Below are 20,339 nucleotides of genomic sequence, written 5' to 3' on the forward strand. Positions count from 1 at the left end.
CTGAAAAAAATTAAATATGTATTTCCCTGTACAAATTTTGCTGCACTGGCTGATTCAGGTGGCTGTGATAACTGCTTCCCTGGCTCTCTGCACCAGAACAGGAGAAACTCAGGTAGAGGTATATATAATAACTCAGGTAAAACCAGTTACTGCAGCATGTTGTACAGGTTATATAGCCAAACTGTGGGACAAGAGGCTGAAGAGAGGCCCTGTGGAAAGAGATCCTGGGGCTTGGGTGGATGGCAAGGTGAAGTGTGCCCTGTAGTGTGCCCAGTGTATCTTCCCAGTGCAGCAGCCAGGGGTCAAGCATGTCCTGGGGGGCATCAGGCACAGCATTGCCAGCCAGGCAAGGGAGGGATTGTCCTGCTCTGCTCTGCACTGGGGCAGCCTCACCTCAGGTGCTCGGGGCAGTTTTGGGTGCCCCAGTATAAGGAGGCTATAAAGTTATTAGAGTGCATGCAGGTGAGAGTGAGAAGATGGTGGAAGGACTCAAGGACAAGATCTATGAGGAAAGGCTGAGGTAATTTGGTTTGCTGAGCCTGGAGAGGGCAGAGGGTTTGCCGTCCTTGTTTTCTCAAGGGAGACAGAGGGAGGTGCTATGTCTGTCTCTGGTGACTCGCGATAGGACATGAGGAAATGAATGGAAATACACTGTGCTCAAGTAAGTTCTGATGGACATCAGGAAAAAAATTCTTCACTGAGAGGGTGACTGGTCACTGGAACAGGGTTTGTAAGGAATTGGTCATGGGATCAAACCTGATACACTTCAAGGAATGTCTGGACAATATTTGTAGTCATATGGTTTAGTTTTAGGTAGTCCTGTATGAAGAAGGGAATTGGACTCAGTAATTTTTATGGATCCCCTAGAATTTAAGATATTCTACTCTCAAGGTGCATGGGAGGTGGAGAGATGACGCACATCGAAGTTTTCAAGCCACAGAGAAACTATTTGGGTACCCAGCTTTTTTTATAGGCTATATAAAAGACTCCACATTCAACGCTGATTGGTCACAACCCAGCCCATGAACCAATAGCCACATGCTTGTGTTCATATCAGAGACTCTGTAACCAAACCCCTCCTCCTCCTCCTCCTCCTCCTCCTCGGCCCACAGTCCATCGCATGCCACGATATTCTATAATTCTGTGATTCTAGGTAAATGTCAGCAAGCCGCAGCCAGGGAACACAGAGAGAGATGAAGAAGGAGAGAAAGGGAGGTGCGCTAGTGCACTCCTCTGTGAAAAAGCAACAAAGGTGAAAAAGACAAATTTCAGTCTGGGCACACAGATCTTGCTAAAAGTGTGTCAACCCTGAACTGCTGAGGAGTTAAAGCTCCTATGCAGTATTAGCTTACTTTGCTGAGAAAATAAAGTCAGAATATTTCACTGAAATAAAGCTAGGGACTTAATCTTGAACTTTGGTTTAAGCCTCTGGTTTTAAATGAAATACCTACATTTCCTTTAACTTAGCTGTACCCAAGTTGACTGAAAATCAAAAGCGTCCCTTGCAAAGACAGCAACATAATTCCTTTGTATGACAATATGTACAGAAACTGATTTGCCTTAAGAGGGCAGATCAATCAGACATCTAATCTCATGACAGATCTTTGGATGCTTTTATTGTTATTTAACATTGATCTAAACTTCGGATTTAAAAGGATACTTTAAAAGATACAGCATTTTAGAGGAAATGTTCTAAGAATGTTTTAAATGGCTATATTTATTCAGATCACCAATACAACAAAATTTACTTCCCCTTGTAGAGTGGCTGGTAGTATAATGCCATGATTATACCTCCTCCAAGAATAACATATAAAGTTATTTCAAATAAAAATAAAACATAGTTTAAAAAGTAATTTAAATTATTTATCAATATAATTAAGCCGTATTAATGCCCTTTATTATCCATATTAAAAATTCACAAGGATTTTCATCCCTTTCATCTTTATTAGATGTGTCATAACTTGTTACGTATTTTCATGAAATATTGATGAATGTGAAATGCTCAAAAGCAATTTTTCCTTTTAGTTTTAATGACTATATGGGGAGTATATTAATATTTGAACAAGTAGTTATATTTCTAGTTAGTACAATTTCTAGTACTTATTCTTAGCATGCAGTACAAAGGCAACATCCTTAATGCACAAAGCCTGCAACTACTTGGAGATGAAAAAAAAATTTATGCAGTATATTGCATAATTACCTATGCCTCCTTATCTCATAAAAGTAATAGTATTGTGACAACATAAATTGTATAGAAGACATTGAAACATTATGATGAAATAGGCATCAGTTTCAGTGTTAGAGACAATTCATGGGGAAGTTGATTTTTTTGTATGAAAACCTTAGGGTTCTTCTCCCCTAAATTAAAGTATTTTCTCTTTTAAGTTAAGCTCATCTTTTGGAAAGTTAATTACTTACCTGCAATAGAAGGATGGCAGCATAACAATGAAGTAGACAATTAAGAAAGACTTGTAGGAGGAATTTGAAATATAGGCAACCTGGATAAGGTTTTTAATTTTATTTTATGGGGTTTTTTGGGGGGATTGGTAGTTTTTTTTACTTTCAGTTTTTTATCTCTTCTTATTTTATAACCTGGATATTGAGAAAGTGTTTCTAGCCCATAGACATCTTGTGATACATTTGGCAGCTAGTTTATCAAGAACTCTAAATAATTTATGCTGTCTTATACTGACCAGTGCATAAAACTAGTAGCACATACCTTCCTAAATTGCTTAACTGCTTTGAGAAAACCTATCCTTTAACAGCCAAATGAAAAGTATGGATGTAGTCTATTCCAAATGAAAAGTATGAATGTAGTTTATTTCTAAGTGTTTTGACCTAAAAATTTGTTAAAAGAAAGAAAATATTTAGTGTTTAGAAAGTGGAAGTAATTACACCTCATTAACTGCCAGGCAATTTGGATTTTAAGCTACAAGGACATTAGACAACTTAGAGAAAAAATACAACGAAACTGGAATTGGAGCCCTCAGAAAACAATATTGTTCACTTCCTAATTCAAATTTATTTGCAGATCAGTTGCCTGGTGTAGGGGCAGATTCTGAATTGTGTTATATGTTTGCACAAATTGAAACACGGGTCTAGTCACTGCTTGTGTGCAGAGGAACTAAGGAGTTGCCTAACTACTTGCAGTAACACACATTGCTTTTAAAGGCCCATTTTATTTCTTTGCCTCTAGATGTGCTGCAAAATTCAAAAGCAATGTTCTCACATTGATGACATTAAAATATGCATTCATAATTTCTTCATTCAACACAGCAATGGAACGCAGGAATGCACAAGGTTTTGAAGTAATTTTTTATAAAAGATCATGCTGATTGGAATTTAAATAAATAATTTTAACAATTAATTAAGTCTCTTTGACCTGAAATATTCCATACTTCCATAGGGAAAGATGAGCAAAAATAAGATGTGAAAAAACTGGAAAATTTTATCAGTGAGAAGTTGGGAGTAAAGCAGTATGGACTAGCTTCTGGATTTAATAATAGAATTATTTAAATAATAAAAAGATAGATTTTATCTCTCATCTTCTAAATTTTTAAAATAGTATTCAATTTGTTCTTTTTCTTAGAAAGATATCTCAATGCAAACCTAATGCAAAAAAAAAAAAAAGAAAAATAAAGAAAAAGGAGCAAGAAACAAGAAAAACCCAGTTATTAGACAAAAGTTATTCTAGCAGTGGACAGTAGCACCACTCAGAAACCTAGACAGAGTTTCTGAGGAGTAGAACCTATTCCTCCAGAGCAGCAATAGCTGTTTTAGTATTTCTCTCTCTTTCAGGTTCTTGCCTTACTATTCCAGCTCAGCAAAGGAATTCCCTCAGACAGCAGTCTCTTTCATTCCTTGCAGGTGATTTATCTATTCCACTCTGCAATGAACAAGGCAGAGATATTGAGGAAAAATAGTAAATAAAAATATAATTAAATATGGTATCATAAGCCACAGGCAACAGAGGCAAATAAAGACTTAACAGAAAACATTACTATTTAGATATTTTGGAAGAATGAAGTAATTAATTTCTGTGAGGGTGGTGAGGCACTGGCACAGGTTGCCCAGAGAAGCTGTGGATTCCCCATCCCTGGAAGTGTTCAAGGCCAGGTTGAATGGGGCCCTGAGCAACCTGGTCTAGTGGGAGCTGTCCCTGCCCATTTCAGGGGACTTGGAACTAGATGATCTTTAAGGTCCCTTCCAAACCAAGCCCTTTTATGATTCTATGATTCTATTTTACCAACTGAGAGATTTCTCAGGGCAGAGAAAACCAGTAAGTAAATACACTCCTTAGTCTGCGGGCTATTCCACAATACGATAAGTATTCAAAATAATATTCACTCCTGGGAAAAGTATGACACATTATAACATGCTCTTTGAATTCCCAAAGAAAAGATGCTGCTGCAAGTGTTTTATCCAAAACATAAAATAGAGTGGGTACAGCTCCCAGAAGACGGCATTTAAAAGAGGGAAATACTTGAAACATCAAAATCAAAAGTACATCAAAAGGCAAATGGCAACCTATTTGTCACGGCAGCTCATCCATAACCTAATTGCATGACAGATTCATCCAGAGGAAACTTGAAAGTTGCTTACAGATGTGTCTGATGGAAATCTTTTGGGAGATGGATGCCACTTTTGGAAAAACTGACTTTATGGCTGGAAATTGGATTTGCTGGGATTGTTGTCCAGTGATAAGATGGCTGAAAATATGGTTGGGTATTCTACAAACAGAATCCAATTTCTTCAGTAGTGGCAGCAATTTAACAATATGTTGACTAGGAGGATATGATGACAATGTAAATCCTCCCGAAGTCTTTTTGAGAAAGGATCATTTGCTGAGTCATTTAATTTTTACAAGTACCATCTAGAAATGTCTGCTTATTTTTATGAATACACTGAAAACAGTGCATGCAGTCTGTAAAGGGCTTTAGAACCCTCTAACCTAAATATGTAAATGCATTATTACTAAGGAATTGTACTTTTTCAATAAAATTATCTTGCCTTAGACATTTGGTTCTTTTCAAACTTGTGTTTGTTTATGTTACACATTCAGTTGTTTGAAATACTTTCCAATTAAATGCAGGCAGTTACTTTATGGCCTCATCTTTATCACAAGCATTTTTTCTCAAAAGATGAGTTCTCAGAATTCTCAGCTGGATGATGAATCAATGTTTGGAATGTTCTTAGAATATCTTTTTTAAGCACAGTAAGTACCATAAGAAGTTATACATGATGATGTGTCCCTGGCTGTTCATTAGAGCACTTGGAAGGAGGGTAAAGTTGGTGTTTAAAAACTTGATTTCAAGTGTACTTCAGTAATTACACCTTATAAAAAATACCCAAACCATGAGGCACTGGATAGGCAGGATTTGTCCTCCTCTCTTTTGTAACACAGGGATTAAGGAAAACCATATGATGAGGTAGATTGACTGGTATGAATTAATGCACAATCTGTCTCCTTATGCAGCCTTCAAAGGCTGAGAAAAAAGCATCCCTAAATGTCCATGACTGTAGGGTCACTGACTACGCTCGCACAGAAGAAGGCTAGGGATGAGTGGGCTGGTCTCAAGCTACACAATTCCCTGATCAATCCCTAATGTGTACATGGCAAGATGTAGACAGATGCTGCTAAGTCATAGAGACTGTCTCTCACTGCATAATAATTATTTTTTGTGCCTTCTATGCAGCCACCACAACCCTTTCAACTCCTTTGCATGGAGTGTAAAAGTATTGTCCTAAACCTGTGATCAGAAAAAGAGATGAGGACTCTTCCTACTCTTGCAAGAAGAACCTCAGCTTGTCACTGAGGATTTATCTGAAATCCAATTCACCCAACTGATATGCAGTAGCATAAATTGTTTAAATTGGTTTCCACAGAGCCCACTGCATCCTGCTACAGTGTACTTACTGACAGCAGGTTTAATTTGCTTGGAAATTGAAAGTACAATCCACATCCTTCATGCAATGCAAAACATTGTGCATATTTAATAAGCTAACTTTTTATACCCTTACTGTGTAAACTGAACCTTTAAGGTTGATTGAAATATGATTTAAATGTAAATCTGTCTGCCTACATTTTTATCTTTTAAAATAGCATTAAATACTTCTTACAGCTATTCAGCCTAGTACGTTCCCTTGTAGAGGGGAGATAATTATACCTAATTTTTGTGTGAAATTTCATAGGAACTACCTCATTTTCTGAGAAGGTACAGCAGCATACATTAAAGCACATCAGAAATTATTCCCTTTGTTGCAACATAAGATAAAACCCTGATGTGAAATTTGATACAAAGTCTTGGTTGGGGTTGGTTTTCAGGTATCCTGGTGTAATTTGGGAGTGCAAAACAATTGAAAAAGAAACAAAAATAAGCCCCAAACGAACAATCCCAAAGTAATTCTGAGTGCAGAAAGTGAAGCTTTGAAATGTGTTTGCTCAGCAGTGGGTGCCGTTCAGCACAGTTGTTATTCTGCAAGTGGTTTTCATGGGAGGTAGGGTACAATGTTTTCATCCTCTGAAGGTTGTGTCTGATATTTCACTTTTCCAGAAGTTTTCCTTGGAGTATTGTGAAGACAACCATTTGCACGTAAATGAAACAAAAATTCTCCCTCCATGTTACTTAGCATATCAGTAACAATCTATATTTAGGAGTTTAAGATAGATTAAAATAGATTGGAGAGTGACTTTTGTATACAGGCTGCCTGACAGAGTAAATTCCATGCATCCTGAAAACAAAAAATCAGCCCTGCCATGATTGAATCCCTGGAAATCCGGCATCTGGAATTCAGAATCCTCTTTTTCTCTGGCTATGGCTCTACAGATTGGTCTTAGTGGAGAAGGCGCACCATTTCTTCAGAAGAAGTCAACAATCTCCTCAGTGGAAAATAAAACATGTCTTAGAAGTAGTCTTGAAAACCCTTTGCTGCTTCAGACATGGATGTTTGTTGTTTCAGCATTTCTCTTCTGTTTAGGTACTTCATATTACTTTAAAAATCCTTAGAAATAAATGACCATTCAAAAATAATGCTATGGGAAAAAATATTAACAGTAGTTCCAGTACTTTTTCTGATTGAGCTTGTCAGCCTCTTAAATTTTTTTCTTTTTATAAAGTAAGCAGTCAGAAGATATGTCTGGCTATAAAATCTCACTACTTTTAGGTGTGGGGAAGTGTAAAATATCAGCCACAGACTTCACTAATGACTGCACACTGTATGTAAGCCTGAGGAATACAAAAACGGATGCATTGATTACTTCGGAACAGGTTGAACTAATTAAGAGAAGGAACATATACCAAAACACACAGAAGTGGCATGGACTTGCAATAAAATAATCAGACCCAGACAACATTTCAAAGACTACTTTTTAAAGATCTTTCCTATCAGTTGTAAGAGGAAAACAATAAAAGCATCATCTTTTTCCCATTCTGCTTCTTTTTCAGCTCGATCAGTCTTTCCAGAAGATTCTCAGTGTGCCTATAAGCCTTTCCAGAATACTTTGTCCTAAACACTGTACCTATAGGCTTCTTTTTCCTACCTCTACTATTAGACAGCCAGAGTTTCCACTCCCTCAGCAAAGAGTAATTTGTAACACTTTTGGATTACCATCTCCAAGTTAACGGGCAATAGAGGGCAATAAAATTTTTCTGGTCACACTGAACATAATAAATATTATTTGAACACATAACACAAGATACTCAAGTAAAAAAGTAGCAGAAGTAAGATTCAAATGTACCTTGAAACCATGCTGCAAATCCTGGCTAAATATGTGCAGGAGTATTGAAGAGACTTTATCTAGGTGATTGGAAGTTAAAAGGAAAAAAAATCTGCCTAGGAACGTAGATGTAGATGCCCACGTGGGCAGTGAGGAACTCTGTGGTGTGTTGCATTTCTGGGACACTGGATTCCACCTCACACTGAGAGCCTTAGCCAGTGCTTGGCTCCTCAGTGGATGCTCCTGCTTCCTACTCTGCTTCCCAGCAGAGACCTGACATCCACCACTGAGAAATGTGCCATGCTGAGGAGGGCATCTCTAGGCCTGCTGACACCACACATAACCATTTTAGTGTTACTGGGTAAAAGGCAAAATGTAATCTGTGCAGGACACAAGCGTGGGACACCCAGAGAAAAGTAGGCTGCGTGGCTATGAGTGTCTCCGCAAGGACATCACCATGGGATTTTCCATGGGATGCAGTGCTATTGGATGCACTCCTAGGCCCTCCAAGGCTCCATTAGAGCGACAACTGCAGTGCCTGCACAGATTTGAGCAGGTCCCAGCTAGCTTGGCTAGCTACTGAGCTGCAGCTCACACTACTTGGTGGGGTCATTTAGCCAAATGAAGCTGTGGGGGAGGCATACGCCCTTCCCAGTACAGGTGTGCTGCTGTGGACACGTCCATCCCTTTTTTCTGGAAGTACAAATGTTGTTTAAATTACAAGAGTCAGGATTAAGGTTTGTGAAGACCCACACACTCTTTCTAATTTTGAGTTCAGATCCACAACTTGCAAATTACAAACTTTTATGTTTGGTAGGATATTCGGACAAAATAATGGATGTTACTTCCCCTGCCCCTTCTCCCTCACCCCACAAATTTTCTGAAAACATGTTCCTTATCCAGGTTTAACTGGGTAGGATTCTGACCTAATCTAAAGGCAAACTTCTAGAAGAACTTAATCAAATATTAGCATTTGATCCTATTCTCTACTGACTATTTGGCCAGAGCTCTAGTACACTCATCAGGAATTATCAAAATCCACACAGTTATTTCAGCTGTTGGGTGCTCTAAAAAATGTACCTGGAAATTTTTTAATACCTCTTCTACACAAACTTGTTCCTATTTGATAAAAATTATTAACTAATCTCAAAAAACTTTTAAATTTCCAAGTGTTGCAGATGAACAGAAAATAAATGAGACCTCATAGGCCATATTTGCTCTTTCTGAAAGATAACCAAACATCTTATTTTTCACTCTATTAAAAAATCCCTTGAAAATATCTTCTTGCATTATTTGTTAATGTATATGATAATTACATACAGAACACCATCCTCATCTTCCGAACTGAGAGCAAGGATTACAGTACTACATAATGCATTTTGTCAGATGCATTTTGAATGCAAAAACATATTTTCCTGTTTGAAAGGCTGGGATTTATGCAGATAGCTATCAATACCATTAATAGAATTACTTGCATAAATCCTTTTATTTAAACAGGACTCCACAATTTATAAAGATTTAATGTAATTTTTGGCTCCGTATCTTATTTGTCATATAAAGAACTTTTTTCAAAAAGTCTTTGCTCAGCTAAGAGAATTTAGTACATCTTGTTTGCTACATAAATCTGATATATCTATTTAAATAACTTTTGTGGTCTCTTTTCCTATTAATGCCACACCACAGCATGTTTAAAAACCATGTTTGAGCAAAAAGTGGAATTTAAAGAGCTTGTTATTGAGTTACTGGTGACTCAGTAAATCCCACCCAACTGAGAAAGCTTGTGCTTCATCCTGGGTGCTGCTCAGCTCCCCACTGCAGGGCCAGAGTTCTTAGAGGTCTGATTTTTTATTATAGTTGGAAACAACAAAGAGGATTTTACCACAGCAATTTAAAAGGGTGTCCTATAGATCAGGTCTTTTAGGTTTCATTGTGAGAAAGATGCATTGCTATCTTCTGTCTGGGGCCATTGATTCATGTCCTGGGGAAGCCAAAGTTGCTCAGGTATAGTGCAGGCAGAGAAAAGAGAGCATCCTGAGTCCCAGGATCTTGTTTTTTTACACCTGCTCCTACTCCTTATTTTAATCCAAGCAACAACAACAAAATTTAAGACTGCCATCAATGCAACAGTAAGACACTAGGCATCCATAATCAATAAAATGGGTTGTCATCCCAGAGTCATAGAACACCAGGATGGAAGGGGATCTTACAGATCATCTGGTCCAACCTTTGGTGGCAAAAATGGTCTAGACAAAATGGCATACACCCTGTACAGCTGAATTTCAAAAGTGTCCGAGACTGGGCAATCCACCACTCCCCCGGGGTGATTATTCCAATTCCTTCAGTTCCCTTTCCACAGAGGTACTCCCCAGCTGGGTAGATCCCAGCCTGTGCTATGCTCCTGGACTATATCTTCCCAGGTGCAAGATCTTGTTGGGCTTGATAAGATTTTATCCCACTCTTTCAGCCTGTCCAAGTTTTCCTGCAGAGTGGCCTCCCTTTCAAAGCCTTCAGTTTGGTCTCAATGGCAAATGTCATCAGAGTACACTTGATCCTGTCTTCCATGTCATTTATGAATGCAGCAAGCAGCATTGAGCCCAATATCTCTCCCTTGGGACCCACACTTGGACCAGATTTCCAGTTATTTCAGTATTATTCCAGTTATGAAACCGAGTTATTTACCAGCATGTGTGGTGTTCTGGGTGAGCTGGTCAGCCTCTTCCCCACCCACTGCACAGGCCTCTTTCCCAGACCATAAACAACCAGTTTCTCCAGGAGGAGGCTGTGGGAAACCATAGTGAAAGCTTTGAAGAAATCCAGGTAGACCATGACCAGCACTCGCCCTGTGTGAGCTGAGCATGTTACTTGGCCAGAGAGGGTGATCAGGCTTGTCAGGCCTGGTTTGCCCTTGGTGAATCATACTCATACTTAAATGACAGCTATTTCAAATTGCTGATGGTATTACTGTGTTTTTCCTGTAGACAGACAAATACAGGTGACAGGGACATTGATTAAATTACCTGCCTTGAGTGCAGTAAGTGCCAAAACCATATCCTTTTTTTTCCCTGGGTAGTCGATGAATCCAGAAAACACTGAACAGCTTTTAATTAATTAAAAAAACTTAACCTCAAAAATCAAAAAAAGGGCCACAAATGAAATATTTTTGCCTTTTTATATGAAATACTGACTTGGTCTGAAAGCAGTGAGTTAATTCCTTTTTTTAGTTTTTAATTTTATCTGCCCCTCTTGCTTTTTTCCTCCCTGTAGTCAGTTCTCTTCACACAAGACCTGAATAATATAATAAGTTTTTCATGGTTCTCCAATCAAGCCCAAAGGCACACATGTGGGCAGTCTGGAAACAGTGTTTTACCTTTACTGTTTTCCCAAATAAATAATTTTATGATAGCACCTAAAGCCTAGGCTTTGAAGTATATCATGCAATGTCATGTTCATTGGACAGGAGTTTAATACTGAATAAACGACTGAATAAAAATCCAGGAAAATCTACTGAGTTTCTGGAGGGTTCTAATGTAATTGTGCTTCTTGCTTTGGAAGATTTGGGGAGACAAATTTTAATAAGGTCATCTCTTTCTCTGCATTATTATCAAAATGCAGCTGTTCTCGTATCTCATGTTCCAAACATATTTGATCTGGTTTTTGGCATCCCCCCCAAAAAAGTATAAAATTAATGCAAGATATCTCTTCCATCATTCAATATTCAACCTTACAGAAAATGGCTTCTTAGAGCCTTAATGAATAAAACATATGCCTGATATGTTCAAATCCTGTCACTGGCATAGGTGCTCACAAAGGAAGCATAGCATCTGCTCCCACTCTGTTGCACAACACTCAACCCTATAAAGAGCTGCAAAATGCAGAGCAGAAAGCAAGTAACATAACTAATTAACATCTCTTTTATGTCTCTGACTGTATCTGGCACAACAACAACACAATTTTTATTTGGTTTTAGTACTGTGGTTTGTTTTCATTTTGTATTTTCTTTTACTATGGCCATGGCTCTGCTGGTTTTAAACTGCACACACCTGCAGAAAGAGAAGAAAAATACACTCCTATAGCATTTAATCCAGTTCAGACTCTGGTCCAACTAAAAAGGCAAAAAAATTGCTTTCTCATTCCTGTCAGCCTCCTGCTTTTCTCCAGAGAGCTGGGAAACCTCTCCACATAGCTGCTATTTTGCATTTATCTGTGTACTGTGAACAGAAGGGACATGAAGAGACTGGGATGAGAAAGACTTATTTCTGCTGCTCTTCGTCATGTCTCCTTGCACCATGCTGCTCTGCAGGAGCAGTCATGCTGCTCTGAGGAGGAATAAAACTCAGCTCTTTTTTCTTTCTCAGGGATTATGGCAATACAGGAAGAGCATCCAGACTGACAGGGCAAGACTGCAGCCTGCAATAGGACACTACAGGGCTCCCAGGGCAAAGACAGGTGAAGGGTAGCTGGATGAAGAACATAGATGCCAGCAGAGAACTGGCCCAGGACTTTCCCTGACCAGTGGAGAAGAGAGGGAGCTTTGTCCATTGGGACTTCAGGACTGGCACCAATGTGGATTGTCCTTGATCCAAGCCCAGTGTGATTTTGCACAAATACCTCATGAAGCCAACACAGGTGTTGCTGACAGTGAACAAGGAAACTGTGGAGGAGAGGCAGGAGTTTCAAACAGGACTGTCCTAACCCAGGTCTGAAGATTTGCTGTAGCCACAGAAGTTGGGTCATATATCAGGCAATCCCATCTGAGCGATCCTATCACCTCCAGGCTGCTCAACCAGGAGTGAAGCAACACTCTGCTGTCCATCAGAAACACCAGGACACCCAGCCCAGTCCTCTGCTAGGCTTTGAAAGAGATGGAAGGGAACATTTTTCTTCATTTGCCCAATGACTAACTAAAATGTTACACAATGACAACACCTTACTTACTATACATAAAACTTAAGTACACTAGTCTGTATATCATAGTAAATCACTTTCTGTCTTTCTATCATACAATGTAAAATCCATATTACACAGTTGAGTAAAAAGGTACTAGAAACAATGCAGAAAAGAAAGAAGAGAGTATTTGTCCTGAGAATTTTAAAATGAAGGAAGTGCAATTAAAATAAAGGAATATGTCTCCCTTTTAAAACATTTTTTTACTGAATGAGTGCAATGTAAAAACCTTGATACAAAATTTATGCCTAAGATTTTTTTTCTTTTTTTAGATTCAGCTGTCAAAACTTGTGGGATCATAAAAACACCAAAACATGTACTTCTGCAAATATTCACATATAGCTTTTTATCCCGTTTGAAATTCATATTCTTAAGTCACAGACACCTGTACACATAGTCATGCATGCAGAACAGGTACAATTTTAACTGAATTTTCCTTTGTTTATTTCTATCACATATACTGCGATGAATTTATTTCTATTCTATGCATTTAAGTTTCCTACACTTCTGAATTACAATAATGCATCTGAGTCGTTCTGGAAAGGAAAAAAAAAGAGCAGAAAGCACAGAAGCGGCAGCTGTACTGCTCTGTGAGTCAGACAGAGGTATTGGACTGGCATTTGCTTGCTGCTCCTCCCTCACCCCAAGGAGGTCCAGCAGTGGGAGCCAAACAGATGGTGCAGTGCTGTTTATTAGTGAGACTCCCACAGCCACATTTAGCAGTCAGAGAAGGTCAGGAGGGGTGTGTGGCACCCCAAGAGTACAATAAGAGGCATTTTAGCACTACTTGTCTCAGATACGCTGCTCTGAGCTGGGCTTGCAGTCAGGATACACCCAATGTCCACAAACTGGAGTGGCACAGAGAAAATAATGTTTTCCTGACATTTCTCAGAGGTCATACAGTGCTTTTTTGGCTGAAAACATTAGAAAAAGAGTAATGATCAAAAAGAGAAAAGGGGCTGGGAGAAGCCTGCTTTGCACAGTTTGTTCTCATCCCTCACAGGAAAGTGCTGTATTGACTGTCTATCAGGCTACTTTGTAAATACAAGAAGTGGGACTGATCTGGCCATTTGTTCTAATCACAGGAAAATACAGATAACATAATAAATGACATGGGGTGTAGTGCTTGTTTATAGACTGAGCTCTGCTGCTATAAATAAATATTGCAGAACTGTAGTCCATGTGTTCAGTTGGCAAGCTCTGCATTTTGGGGAAATTCAAAGAAATTTTCACAGGATTCTCAAGGCAGTCATCAAAACAGACAAAAGGTGACTTGGCTTAACTCCTCTGGCAGGGTATTTCATTTATAAAACCAGCTTTATCCAATACACTTTTGGACATGTCTTTAGTTAGAGTTTTGTACAACATCCAACATGCTGTTCTCTCTTGGCATAGAGACTCTCACTATTGATGGCCTTTGTAATACTCAGTCATTAGGAAAGAGTATTCAAGTTCTTTAAATTTTTTTAAGATTATATTCTCCTTTACTGGAGTACAAGGAGGCAAGAAGAACTAAGCAAGCAAACATGACATTACCTGGATTTTGGTACAGCACTCGCACCAAGATCCATCTGGGCAGATTTCCAAGATTTGGAAAAAGAATATTATAATTGGGGAAGAAAGACTCTAAACCAGTTCTCTTTCTTGCACTTTCTGAACAGGAGATAGTACTACTTTCATATTTCACAGCAACACAGGAAAGATAAGAGTTTTTTTAAGGATGCAGTGTTCCAGAGAGTAGGCTGCAGGTAGGTAGCAGGAATAATTTCCTGATCTGTCCTCCTTCAGAGAGTAGTGGGAAATGTAGGAATAAACACAGGAACAGAGGAAAAATTAATTTTATGCTTATGTAGGGTACCTGCAAATCTTATTTCTAAAAGAAGCAAAATTGTCTAGAAAGCAGACACTATCTTCTGGAAGGTCTGGTTAGGATTCTGGTGGGAGTTTGTTTGTTTGTTTTGTTAGTTTGTTTTGTTAGTTTGTTTTTGTGTTTGTTTTTATTTTTAACATAAGACTATTAAGGTGCGATAGGAAGGTGGTAATTTAAGGCATCTATTCATTAGAATGTACCATTTTTATTGCTACACCCTAAAATTCATATTTCCATGAAGACACATTTGCTTGTTTCTCACTTCTTGATCTGTACACAGTGTTTAGACACAAATGTTGAATGTCTCAAAGTTACAGGATATCATACATTTCTGCATTAGACAACAGCCTTTCTCAAAGTATCCTTATGTTTTCCTATTATGGTGCTTCATTCTTCATTTACATTTACTACAGAAAGGAAGATGATTTCTTTCTTTATTCCCTTATGAATATTTTTTACCACTACACACAGACTTGTTTTATGGAATCTCTCAGAGATAAGAGGAAGGAAGAAATATTTTGTTGCTTTAAACAGCTGATGCAAGGTCAGAGACTGGATCAGTACAAGGAATGAATTACTTCCCTGGTCTCCAGAATCTGTACCTTCATATAAAAACCAGAGGAGAAAATTTGTAGACTGGAGAAGAGATACTACCTGCATTATGCTGAAGAGTAGATACTACCTGCATTATTCTGTAGATTAGAAACATGGAACATTTTCTGAGCACTACACTCATTTTAATTCATAAAGAATGATACAGTAGGAAAACCTAAAAAAGATTAAAATGTGGCATTGATTCCACTGCAAGAGCCAAACATTCAATTATTTTCAAGCAAAATATTGTGCAACAAGGTCTTATTTTTAAATGCAAAAATGAGAACTAAAGTAGTGTGAAATTTCAGGATTAAGGGATTCAAAAATCATCAATCAATCACTAATGGGATTATTACATCAGCCATATTGCATATTTTGCAACATACATTAGTGCTGCAGACTAATACATTAGGATTTAAGGTAATAAAAAGAGAAAAATAGCAAATCCTGCATTTATGCAATGAAAACAACCAGAAGAAAAAGAAAAGCTTTTGTGATATAAATAAATGAATAAATAAATAAATACATAAATAGATAAATGAATAAATAAATGTATAGATATATATATATGCTGTGGGGGTTGTTAAACCTGATGTCATAATCAGGCTGCCGTCAATCACTGCAGCAGGCTGGCTCTTGTTTTGTGTGAATGCTGCCCTCAGGCCCCCTGACAACATAGCTCCCCTGGCTCACCCTAGTATCATCCCTGGAACTGTGCAATGGTGTGGTTTTGTCAGTGCCTCAAGGTCATCTCTGTTACCTCAAAGAGTATCTGCAAATATCTTTTAAAAAATGAGCTTGATGCTTCACAAGGCTTCTCCAGGCACTGGTATGAGGCAATTCTCTAACTGGAGGATAAACTAAAAACAGTGTGTAAGGTAACTGAACCTGTGTTTCAGGGCACTGAGTTCTCAGAGAAAATGAATGCATACTTAAAAAGTAGAAGAAAATTTATCCCATGTCATTAAAAAGTAATTAACATAACAGGAGAAACAACCCATAAAGTTTGAGAGCAAATATTAAAGGTGTAATGAAGACTATTTGTTGCTGGAGGCAGAATAATTCCTCATTTCTCCACAGTTTTCCTGCTAGAGGTACAGAAACTGGTGGGATGGACAAATCTATCTAGACATGAGCAAGCTGAAAAGAGGAACTAAAAGCTTAGTGTGCCTTTGAAGGTGAAAGATTTGTCTTATTCACTTAAAAGGACCAGGAGCATACTGGCTCTCATCAAGGTCTTTTCCTAGATGTAGAAGAGGTTGGAGAAGAGGAGGAAGGCAACGTACACAGATCAGCTTTTGAGATATCATGCCTTTGAATTGGTGGGGCTGGAAATATCAGGGATCAGCTGCACCCACTGTGAGGGAAAGGAAATAAAAGGGTCTCCTGTCAGCACATTGCAGTCCTTGCGCTCCATGTGTTCCACTTACAGGAAGGAATTGTCAGTGCTTCACATGCTTCCAGCTCTGAACTCCTCTGCTCAACACAGGATGAGCCTTGCAGGCTGACAACAGTGCAGGCCCTATGCTTCTCCATACCCCTGTTCAGTCCTCAATTCCTTTCCATACTATTGGAATATACCACCCATGTACCATTTGACTTTTAAGGCTGCATTATCATAAATTTTGGAATTGATTAGCCTAATATTTTTAACCCTTTTTCTCTTAAGCTTTGTGGTCGTTTATTGATTCATTCTCTGCCCTGGCATTTTCTCATAAATCTGTTTAACTCATCTTACAGTGAGAATCTGAGACAGACCTGAGCAGCAGTGATTTGCATTGATTTGGCTTCCAAAATGTACCTTATAGAATTGCATTAAAAATGGTGTCATGAAAATATTAGCATAAGGATTATTTTGTCCTTGAGGTCTTTCCCCTAACATCTCTTTCCTTTGTACCACAGTGGCAGCCCCTGTACTTTCTCCTCCTCCCACAAACTCATCCTCATTTCTCTGCCTTTATCCATTTTCTTTCAATTCTCCCAGGTGTTTTCATGTGATTACCTGTGAGTTGGCATTTACCCGCTAAGGCAAAGGCACATAAACAGGCAGCCAGATGCTTTTGATTATTGCTATTTACAAAAGAGACCAGAGCTGTGCATATCACAGTTTAGAAACTTCTTTCCTGAGGTAATACTGAATTCTGTGTATTTCTCCACCACAATCCCTTTTTATTTTGCTTAAAGATGAGCAGGTGTATTTTCATACCTTGTCATTGCTTGGTCAACAAAAAAGGTGTCCTCTGGAGGGGCAAATTCCCATATAGGGAATCTATGGCTACCTTAGTGTATTTTTATTGTTGAGGACACAAAGGCTTAAATCTCTGTGGTCTGGTGCTTTGTGACAATTTTTCTCTGCACCAACCTCTGTGAGATTTATACTTCTTTTCCCTTTCTTAACACACAACTTCTTCACACCAGATTGTGAGAACTTCCAGAGGAAACAAAGCAAAACAAAACAAATCAAAACAATGCAAACCAACAAACTATAGAGCAATAGTAACACAGTGCTTTCAATATGCAGATCAGCTGTCACTTCTTTATTTCAAAATGCACACGACGTGCAAATGCAAAAGTCAGATTTTTCTGTAGCATAAATCACAATAGGTAGCAGCATGTTTGCTCTACCTGAACAAAAAATCAGATGGAGAAAGAAGAAAACTGATTTTTTTTTCTTAATAAGAAAACTAACAGCTATGTTGAAACAGGAGAGAAAGAAGTTACTTGTTTGTACACACATGGGTACATAGCTTTTATGTTGGGTTGTGGTAATGTAAAATAGATTCTTAATTTAAAAGAGAGAGCTTAGACAAAGAGCACTCTGAAAGAAACCACTTTATCATGATCTCTAATCAATAAAGGAAATGTATATGATTAGAAAAGGTCTCTCTGTGTTTGCAAATGAACAATATGCCATGACATGTGTACAATTTTTTTCTACCCATCATGTGAAATAATGGTTATTTGTGAGCAGGATAGTTCCTAATTTATTTTTCTAATAATCTAGTCACTGAGTAGCTATAATACTTATTGATTGTGATTCTTCCAGATCAATAACATATTGTCAAAACAATCCTTTAGTTGTTTCATAAAACAAAAGAAAAAATGATAAAGCAGTATTTGCTGTACAGAAATAGCACCAAATGCTTCTTAATTATGCCATCATTATGTAATGTTACCAAAACAGACTGGAGTGTAGTCCACCCAATTTTAGTCATCCAAAGGACAGATTTCAGTCTCTCATCTAAACTCTTTTCTTATCCAGAGGGTAAGATGAAATGAAAAACTTTCTGAAGACCACAAAATCACAGCAAAATCAAGGTTGGAAGAGACCTTCAAGGGCACTTAGTGTAACCACCAGCCAGCATCAGTGTAACCACTCCAAACCACATCCCCAAGTGCCACATCTTGAGCATTTTCAGACAGGTGACTCCATCACCTCCCTGGGCAACTTATCCCAATGCCTAACCATTCTTTCAGTGAAAAGAAAGGAGACCATGCCCTCCTCATGACAACTTCCTTTAATGTTTTTGATAGATGCCAATATCTCTTCAATAATTATAGAAGTCATTGCTTTGATGACTGCTACCAGCTTATAGCATCCCAGATAGCCCAAAATGAGACAGAGCTATTAACCTGTGTATGACTAGATTTTTTGTGGAAGAGGATGGAAAGGCTTGCTAGTGCTCATGCACTCTAATATAGAATGTTTATGAGAGGAGTCCAATTCAAATTTCTCCCCATATATTTGGGTTGGTTTACAACCTCAAACATAGAGAAATCTTGAACCTATCTCTCAGAATCCTGACATTAAGTTTAAAAATGCGAGCATTTAAAAAAATTGTTTCCCTTTGTTGGTTTCTGAACAGTTTGAGTACTGTGCCAAGACTTCAAATATTTCTTAATGAATGTGAGGGTTGTAATTAAAACATTTTTATTTAATTTTTCTTAGATCCTTCATCAGAATATTCCTGTGATAGAAGGGTATTTGCATGGTGAATTTTGTCTACAGGAACAGGAATTCAAGCAAAACACAAAATATTACAGACATAACTGCTAAAACTACAAACTTTTTGCAGTTTTTAGGAATTTGAGCAACTGTACACTGATATTTGAAAGAGGCTGAAGGTGTTGCTATGAAGCAGCACACTTTACTTCTTTCCATGGGTTCTGGGTCCTGAACTCCCTTGCCCTGTCTCAGTCAATCTTTCCAGCCATTGCCCTGTGTTTTTGGCCAGGACCATGACAGAAAAAAACAGTGCACTCAGACTAATGCCTTAAACTTCTCTCACCTTCTTACACTATGTAGAAAACAAAAGGAAAATATCTTCCTTAACTAGGAATTAACAACAGAAATATATTTTGACCAAAACCAATTAATATTTAATTCTGAAGCAGAAAAGAGTGCCTATTTGGGATACAAGAAATTCTTGTGCGGTATCAGAAAAAATATTTCAGGTAAGCAGGTTAGCAATGGGGTGTCTTGCAATATCTAAAACTTTTGTTTTCTTGAGATTGGGATAATTACACACTTCTGTTCTCTGAGGTTTTGTGAGCAATAGCAAATAAAGCAAACTCAAATGTTTTCTGTCACCTAGACAGGTGTTACTGTAAGCTAACAAAAGAAATACCAAAAAAGCCATCCAGAGAATAAACACAAGCCTTGCTCACTAAATAGTCATTTGACACCCCTTTTCACAGAGTCTGCCCCTTGAGCAAAGATCTCTGTGATAAGGATAACTCACATTGTAAATGCTACTTTTTAGCCAGCTATATTGAACTGTGCTAAAGGCAATATTTGTAGCTAACATTACTGTGCAAATTTCTTGCTGTTTTTGAGCTAGAAAGAAAGACAATGCTGCTGATGTTTCTATCAGAGTAAGAATTCTCTCCAAACTTTTGCCTATATTTTTTCAAAGCTAGTGGAATTGGAATTTTTAAAATTGTTTTTCTTGCTTTTTGCTGATTTTCCTTTGCTTGAAGACAAAGCTTTCACTTTACGTATTAAATTGTCTTTATCCCAGGAATTTTCTCACTTTGTGTCTTAATTATCTTCCCCATGCCCCTGTGAGGAGGAGATGAGTAAGTGTCTGTGTGGACCTGAGCTGCCCACTGGGGTCAATCCACAACACTATTTTTTTATGGTCAGCCAAAGTGAAGTATAATGCCTTAAATTCATTCCAGCTTTGACTGTTACTTAAAATATAAAGTTCATAT

General features: G+C 38.1%; 1 protein-coding gene across 2 annotated transcripts in view; it reads right to left on the bottom strand.

Moving 5' to 3' along the window:
* Positions 1-20,339, bottom strand: part of NKAIN2 (sodium/potassium transporting ATPase interacting 2) — a 529,566-nt gene that overhangs the window by 131,083 nt on the left and 378,144 nt on the right. The gene's annotated exons all lie outside the window — the stretch shown is intronic.

Source organism: Zonotrichia albicollis, chromosome 3 (assembly GCF_047830755.1).
Source record: "Zonotrichia albicollis isolate bZonAlb1 chromosome 3, bZonAlb1.hap1, whole genome shotgun sequence".
Taxonomy (NCBI): domain Eukaryota; kingdom Metazoa; phylum Chordata; class Aves; order Passeriformes; family Passerellidae; genus Zonotrichia; species Zonotrichia albicollis.